Source organism: Staurois parvus, unplaced genomic scaffold (genome assembly GCF_062004578.1).
Source record: "Staurois parvus isolate SC_StPar_1 unplaced genomic scaffold, SC_StPar_1.0 ptg000498l, whole genome shotgun sequence".
NCBI lineage: Eukaryota > Metazoa > Chordata > Amphibia > Anura > Ranidae > Staurois > Staurois parvus.
In genome coordinates, this window is record NW_028318294.1 from 10,798,798 (window position 1) to 10,807,500 (window position 8,703).

Below are 8,703 nucleotides of genomic sequence, written 5' to 3' on the forward strand. Positions count from 1 at the left end.
TATTCTTATGGACTGTATTACAGATGCTGCTAGTTTATACTTCCAGTACAGGGTGCAAGGGAGGTTAGAGCAATTAGTTTCATTCTCAAGCTAGATAATGCTGTTGAAAATGTTCCATGGACATTTCAACAATTGCTGCCTGTTCTTCCTGCAATGACTCTGTACCCAGCCACATATGTTCTTGTGTCATACTTTGTTTCCCAGAAGCTGGAATACACACTTGGATATGCATCAGATATAATACTCTATTGGAGGGAACTCTTACATCCATAAATTAGCTTCCAGCTACTGATATCAGTGCAACATGAACTATTATTCCTGGTTTTCTTGAAGGATCATATTAAGGGACTTTTTTTTACATCCGTTCTGCTCACAGCCAATATCACGGTATCCGAAATCCATCCATACACAGCTTACAAGTTAATGGATGAAAATGTGAAATAACTGCAATATTGACAGGGTGGTATGGGGTCCAAGATTATTTTATAACTGTATATGTGTTATAAGTATAATAAAGTTGTCTTTTATGATGCATTGTTCTAGATTTTTGGGATAAGTCTTTATAGAGACCTGGTTCTGTGATGGTTTGGTCTTGAACACATAACTAGTTTTGTTTATTTTTTTATTTTTCATGTTTTACATTTCTAACATATCTTTGAGCATGGAAAAAGCTGCAATTGACATGAATGCCTCCATATCCTCCATGTCCTAAAAACAGTGAACCTAAGCAGGGAGTTGTTATTTGGATCACCAAACATTTTGTGCCTTCAGGTTCTATGGAAATCCAATCTTGAACATGAATCTTCCTAATAGGAACTTGAAACTTCTATACATTTTTCCTTTGGGAAGGTTCTGGATAATTGCTATTCACAGTGTGGTTCATTGGAAGCTTTCCAACACACAAAAATAGTAAGCACCCCCTCCCCTCACTGCTATATACCCATGTCCACAATAGCTCCTTCAGTATTTTTGACAAGCATTGCTGAAATTGTACATCAGGATGAGGGAATTCAATATTTCCATTACTTCATTATAATATAAATAGTCAATTAAAATGTAAAGACTTGTTAGCAATGCATGCATCATAAATTGCTTAATCCATGGCTCATTGTGTTTGAAAAGCAATCACACAAGGTTCCTTTAGAACACTATTGTAATCCTGTTGAGGAAACAGGGTTATATTTTTCACTGCATGAGCATGAAAACGTAAACTCGGGCTGAAACATGTAAAATGTTAATTTGTTCTTCTGTTAAAAATGTCAGTTCTGGAAATACTTCAATCCAGTGGAGAAGGTTTTGATATTTTTATGCATACTTAACAATGAATATACTTCCAACTGGGCAGCAAAAGCTACAAATTATACTTTCCAAATACCAGCGGAAGCAAAATTTAAACAGTGGCCCCTTACAGGTTCCTAAATGGGATGTATAGCAAAGCTTATTTTTGTATATATTTTCTTATGCTTTATTATTCAGTTTTGGAAACATTTTTTTAATAAGGTAAACATAAAATATTGCACTTAATTTTCTTTTTATTTATCACATGCAGTCGACAGGTGGTAGTAGCTTTCCATGAGCTTAAAGCAGAACTCCACGTATGATCTTATTGCATTGTTACATTGGTCCAACTTGTAAGTATGCATATCTCATACCTGCTGGGCAGCTGTGGAAGTTTACAATCATTGCACTACAGCGATTGCTGAATTTTCTGGGTTTGTTGATTGAACTGAAGTTCTTGCTGCTTAGCTGGATGAGGACTCAACTGAAGGGGAACCAAAATGAACTGCTCACAGCGTTACCTTTTCTTTTCTGAGAGAGGAGCTCAAGAAAGTTTGAGTTCTTGTCTTGAGAGAAGGTTCAGCAGAGCTGGTTCCACATATTGAATCTTCAATGGGTGGGTACCCTTTGGGAAAGAAACAATAGGAATACTTTTTCAAGAACATGTAGAGGAACACATAGTATTATTTTGGGGAAGAATTACCTCTTAATGCCTCCTTTGAGAGTAAGAGGCAGCCCACAATAGGAAGAGGGGAGGTGAAGCCCCAAGACCAGAGAACAAACGTTACAATACAAAGAAAAGAGAAGGGAGAAAAAACCCTAAGACTTTCTAAGCCAGTCTTTTTCAACCAGGACTCCTCCAGAAGTTTCTAGTGGTTCCGTAGGCTGTGGCTGACTGACCTCCTGTTTATGGTCCATGCATTGTTCCAGGGCTAATGCCAATTGACAGAGTCAGCTGCATAACACTGATGATCTTTTCAGCTGTCTTTAAAGGTGGCCTTCTGACCACCACTGTAAGGAACATTCCTCCCACTGACCCCCAATTTTTATGGCATTTTTCCCATTGGCCCCCAATGAATAGGTTTTAGCAGTAATTCCTTCAGAACTGAAAATATGTCAAGGGTACCTCAGGGGTGGAAAGACTGAGAATGGCTGTGATGCCAGGGTAAAAGACAGCGGTAGGAAGTCAAGTAGCATTGCATGATTTACCATATGTTTTGTCTTTATAGAGTATGGAACATTACAGTTCAACACTTTATGATTTATTTACATCATTTTGATGGAGCAACTTCCTAAGTTGTAAAAAAATAAAACCTTTGGTATCTTAAACAATAAGAAAGAAACAAAAGCAACAATATGTTAAAAAAAACACCCAGAGGTGAACTGATGCGCTATAAAGATCTGTTGTCTGTATAAATGTTAGGTGAACAGCAGATGTCTTAACCTTTACTCCCTGAGAAATGAACAACAATAATGGCATACATTTTAGATGCTGTATGTCTATTAAAGTTTCAACATTCCACAGTTTTGCAAATGTCACATCCGAGAACCTCGCTGCTCAAACACTTTGTATCGAGAAGGCACAAAATAGCAAAAGGTCAAATTGTACTGTATCTGTTAGAAAGAGAGATTCAGAGCTTTGTGTGGTTTTAGAGTTCAGACAAAGAAGCGTCAGGGGTGTAAAGCCAAGAATGGTAGGTGACAGAAAGAATGATGCCTCTTGACGTAGGAAAAGCTTTGTTTTGGAGATGTGAAGGAAGCGAAAATTGTGAATTTCCAAGCTGTCCAGTCATCTGCAATACTGAGTCAGCTTCACACCATACACCTGCCCGTTACTGACATATTAGTATTAGATGTAATCAGGCTGATAATTGACTTCTGCATGGATACATTCAAACAGCAAGTCCTGGAGAAAAGTAATCATTGAGCTGCAGCTAATACTAGCCAGGAAGCATGACAAAAGTCAGAAAATTCATGGATGTCCTTTAAAGGAACACTGCCACTTTGCGTATTCAGGAAAAATCTCTAGTCTCCTCCATACCCATACTTAAAGTTGATAACCCCAGCCAAATGTATTTTTTGCCATCTGTTCCCTATTGCAGAGATTTCCCTTCACTTCCTGTTCCATAGTCAAACAGGATGTGAGAGGAAATTCCTGTAAATTATGAGAATTCATTGGGGAACCCCAGGTCACCGGAATTAGTGTCTCAACTGGAAGATGCCCAGTCTTTTACTTTTCTGGGGACAACCCAAAATTTCACTTTCGATAATAATGATAAATAGGACAAATAGAGAGCATGAATCACCTTAACGGGGGCACAGACAGCAAAAAACTGACAAGTGTTCTAATTCATCTGAACTCCATCCAAAACAAAAAAACAAGTTTTGCCTTTAGTTATACTTCAATCTTGGAAAGTACCATCAAAGTGACAAGGGGTTCACCCCTTAAGGTGGAACTAAACCTTCCTACCCTCTACAGCCAAGAAATCTACCATCTTCACTTCTGTTTGGTCTGTAGTTGCCATGGTACTGTACATGTGATCAGCTATGACACCAGCCATTTGTTGGCTTGACAGTTCGGTTGATAGCCCACATAAGCACACTAGTAACTAAACAGTTATCAATAAAGGTATTATTTGAATGTAACTGGTTTGGGAAAAAGTTAAAATGGTGGGTTTAGTTCTGCTTTACCACCACCTCCCAGAAGCTCTATAGAGCCTACATTAATTGACTCTCCTAGCAGTCACATGATCAATAGCTCATCTCACTGGCATGAAGCCTTGACCAGGGGCAGACTGACCATTTGGAAACTTGGGCACTGCCTGAGGGCCCGGGGTCAGTAGGGGTTGTTGGGACAATATGAAAGACACTGATATGTTAGTTAATAGAATAGTTAAGGGTAGTTAAAGGTTGGGGTGGTTGCCATTTTTTTGTATATTTGTTGAGCTGGTGAAGGGATGCACTGGATACCTTTGGCTGCCTCTGTGCCCTTGATAGGTGTCCCATGCATACAGGGGTATATTTAAGGAGTGGTGGGCTTCCTTCAGGAACACTTGCGCTAAGGGGCGGACTGACCATTTGGAAACTCGGGCACTGCCCGAGGGCCCGGGGTCAGTAGGGGGCCCCATGAGATGCCCCTGGTACCTTTTTCATAGGCTTTTTTGACTTTGGGCAAGGGCCCAGGGGCCCCATGATCCCCTATTGCCCGGGGGGCCCCATGAGTTATCAGTCCGCCCCTGGCCTTGACCAAAAAACTTTAATATGACGCCTTGATCAGTGATAGCTCGGAGTGTGTGTTGGGAGTGTTCAGTGAGTGTGTACTCAGCACACAAACCTTAGGTTGCTGTGGGCATTTGTGTACGGTGGATGGGAGTTAAAGCCCACCTTTCTTGCCGCATATTTGTGTTATGTGGTTTGCAAGAGGTTAAATAGAGAAAAACAACAAAACAACAGCACAAACCCCACACTGTAACATTTAAATGAAGAAAAATGTATTAAAAAGTTAAAATGCACTCACAAAGGATACAGTACATGTACTGAGCAAGACATCATAGGTAACTTGGGAACCAGGGATCAGTGAAAGACAGCCAGGATACTGCCAGCCTTGGTCATCATCTGGGGATGGAGCATGCTTGTGGTGAAAGGAGCCGCTGTCACTTACACTGCAGGTGGTGCTCGAACCCGGATGTGGAAACACTGACAACGCTTGTTGGCTTCTCCTTCAGCCTGAGGTGAATGGCCTGAGGTGAATGGCCACTCAGCTTAACTGGTGTCATATAGGGGATGTCATGTGTTTCCTTTTCACTGCCCCATTAAGGATTCTGGCAATGAGGGAGCATAGATGGATGAGTATACATGCCAACAGGTGGGCTATATGCAGACACTGTCAGCTGGCATTAAATGGGCAGTAACAGTGTCTCTTTAAAGGCATAGTCTACAATTGATACCATATTTTATATCACACTCATACCTAGCAAACCCCCACTTTTTAACTCCCCCCACTTACCCGAATCAGAGAATATTTCTTGCTCTAGGTTCTTGTTATTTAAATTCAGCCATCCACAAGAATCTGCAAATAGGAATACTGCAAGTCTGATCTGTCAATGTCGCAGATGGATTTAGAAGGTTGAGAAGTGAAGTCATCGTGCTTGTAGTCCATTGTTTATTTCCTCTAGTCCCATAAGATCATTCCTTCCATGCAGACCTGTGGATGGGAGTAACAATGCTGTAGCCTGTGCACTACACTAGTGACACACTGATCATGGTTGAAATGCCCTGCAAACCTGCATACAAAAATGTAATAAATGGACATGTTTTATTTATTAATTGTTAGTGCATTTATTATTTTTATAAAAGGTGCACTGTGCCTTTAATCTTGCCTGGATTCAGAGGAAGTGGGTTTAATTACACTTGCTATCATTCAACCTGGATGATCAAGAACATCTAGTAGTGAAAAGGTATTATTGTAGGGCACAGCTCTAGACTGAAGGTGAGTACCGTCACAAAAGTGTTTTCCCCCAAGTCGTCAAGATTTAAAAAAAAAAATGGAACTTTACTTTAAGGTGACTGTTATACCCATGTGGATATAGGTACTCATAAATATTCCTGAAATATAAATGAGTTTGGGAAAGCACTTGGATAAGTGGTAAATTAATAGTAAGCAGCTTAAAAACGTATGCACACTTGGTGCTTAGCCCACGTGTGTTAAAGAGTCCACCATGTTGATTAAAGCCCAAATGTGAGCTCAAGGCTCACACCCTCTTGTGTATTTTTATACTTTTTTGTTTATACTTACCTTTTATAGATATCTTCTGGCTGGTCCTGTGATGCACAGGGCCATCTACACCTTTACTGCCAGTGGGCAGTTCTCGGTGATGTAGAGAGTGGCATTGACGTGATGACGTTACATTATTAGGCTGCGTGCTGCAAGCAGCTTATTCTGCAATATTCAGCTACTTTCTGGTGCTTTCCTCAGCAGTAGTTCATTTTCACCGCTGGATGTCCACAATCTCCAGAGTGGCAAACTGTACAGATAAATGGCAACCACCCTAATCTATAACTAGCCTTTGCAGTGAGGTGCACATGGAAAGGATTTGCACATTACCAGAGTCGGACCGACGACTCATGGGGCTCTTGAGCAATAGGGGATCATGGGGCCCCTGTGTCCTTGCGCATACTCAAAGCACACCCAAAAAAGCCTATACAAGGTACCAGGGGCATTTCATGGGGCCCCTTACTGACCCTGGGCCCTCGGGCAGTGCCCGAGTGCTTGAATGGTCAGTCCGCCCCTGCACATTACAAATAATAGAAACTTTTCCAGCACACTTCTCATCCAGCCTGCAAGAAAACCATGTCACATTCACATTAAAAACCTGTATGGAGGAGTGGGCTCCCTCCAGGCAAACCTGCCTTCAATTTATCCACTACAATAGAGAATCTCAAAACTATAGAGATAGGACTGCAGTAAATAGAACCCCTTGGTAGGGCTCTGCAGCTTTCACATATATTTGCAAATGTGTGCAACTAACCTCTCTGTTTTATTGTGAATTTTAGACAGAGTCGATTTGGATTTCTTGCAGGCTAGCTGGTAAGTGTGCTGGGACATTTTCTGTTGTTTGAGATGTGTAAAGCTATTCCATGTGCACCTCACTGTAATGGTTAGTAATAGATTTGGGTGGTTGCCATTTATCTTTACAGCTTGTGGGTTGGATTTGACGTGGGGACACATTGGATGCCTTTAGCTGCCATTGTGCTCTTACTGGGTGCCCAGTGTGTTCCTGTGCCATCATCTTATGATGTTTCCAAATGTTTCCTTTGAATTCTGCAGAATAAGCAGCTTTTCTAGCTTCCCTGCTGCTGAAGGACATAAAATAATAGCCTGGAGTCGGTCTTTAAGAAATATTGTTTTCCAGTTGCATCATTTTTATACTGTTGCTTTGCACTCCGTTATTGTGCTGTTATAAAACATCCCTCCACCGGGCATATCAGAATTTCCAAGACTCCTTGTCTGTCTTACACTTTATGTAATGCCCTTTGAAAGAGCACTTGAAGGCTGCATTGATTTCTTTTGAACAGCATTCAGCATTTTTATTATAGAAATAGTCACCAAGAAATGATTATGTTGGACGGGGGAAATTACGGTTTATCCTGTAAACACCGACATTAACATAACATACATCATTTACAGAAAAACCGACTGCCAACGCAACTGATCTATATGCATTTAATGTCTGTGTGTATTCCAGAGGAAATCCACTTACAGAAAATGTCACATACAGTTTGAGCTTAAAGAGCATGTGATATAGATTTAAAAGTACTTGTGCAGTTAATCACGGTTTTTGAAAGTCTATTACTATTTCAATTTCAAGCAAACATCTGTGAAATGACTGATGTCTCGAAACCCATCAGAACTCTTCCTTTCCTCATATTTTTTCTATTCACATTTTCAAGTTCAGTATGACCTTCACTGTAGAACTGATTTCACAGCATTATTTAAGTAAAATCAAAAAAACATTTGTCGTTTTCATGATTTCTCGCCTTTGTGAAGTCAGTCTTGGAAGAGATAATGCATCCCCCCCAAAAAGAAAATAAATAAATCCAGCATATTTTATTTAGTGGGTAATACTTGAAAATAATGCTGAATGGGTCAGTTTCCCCAAACCAGGGTTTAACCCAGATCGATTCATGGCGATTAACCCAGACGATTCATGGTGACTGAGTCTTCACCGTGTTTTCTGGCTCCTTCAAATTATTTAAAGCAGCATGTAAACCAAAAACAAGAATTAACCACTTTATGGCAGAGGGTAAAACAAACCTTAATGTCCAGACTAATCCTGATGGATTATACCTTGATTCTTTTTAGGACACATTGAGCTTCATTTGGTTGTAAATAGTAATGGATATCTCCTTACTATTGGGGAAACCCACATGGAAGGGAAATATATTTGAAATATATTTAAAGATATTCTTCCCAAATATATTGCCATACATGTGAAATACTACAATTTTGGCCATATTCAATATATTTCAAAATATATTTCAATAAATGTATATATATATATATATATATATATATATATATATATACAGTATATATATATATATATATATATATATATTTATATACTGTATATATACTGCATGCTGAAATGCGTTTTTATTACAAAATATATGAAAAATATTTTTAAAAATTACTTTTTTATATGTTAAAAGAAATCTGAAGAATATATATAAAAATATATATTTAAAAAAATATATTCTTCAGATTTTTTTTTACATGTAAAAAAGTAATTTTAACATATATTTTTACATATATTTGGAAATGCGTTCCAGAAATGTAGATTTTGTATTTTAAAGACATACAGTATATTGGAAATGTATTTTTAAAAATATTTTTCATATAATTTGTAATAAAAGCGTATTTCA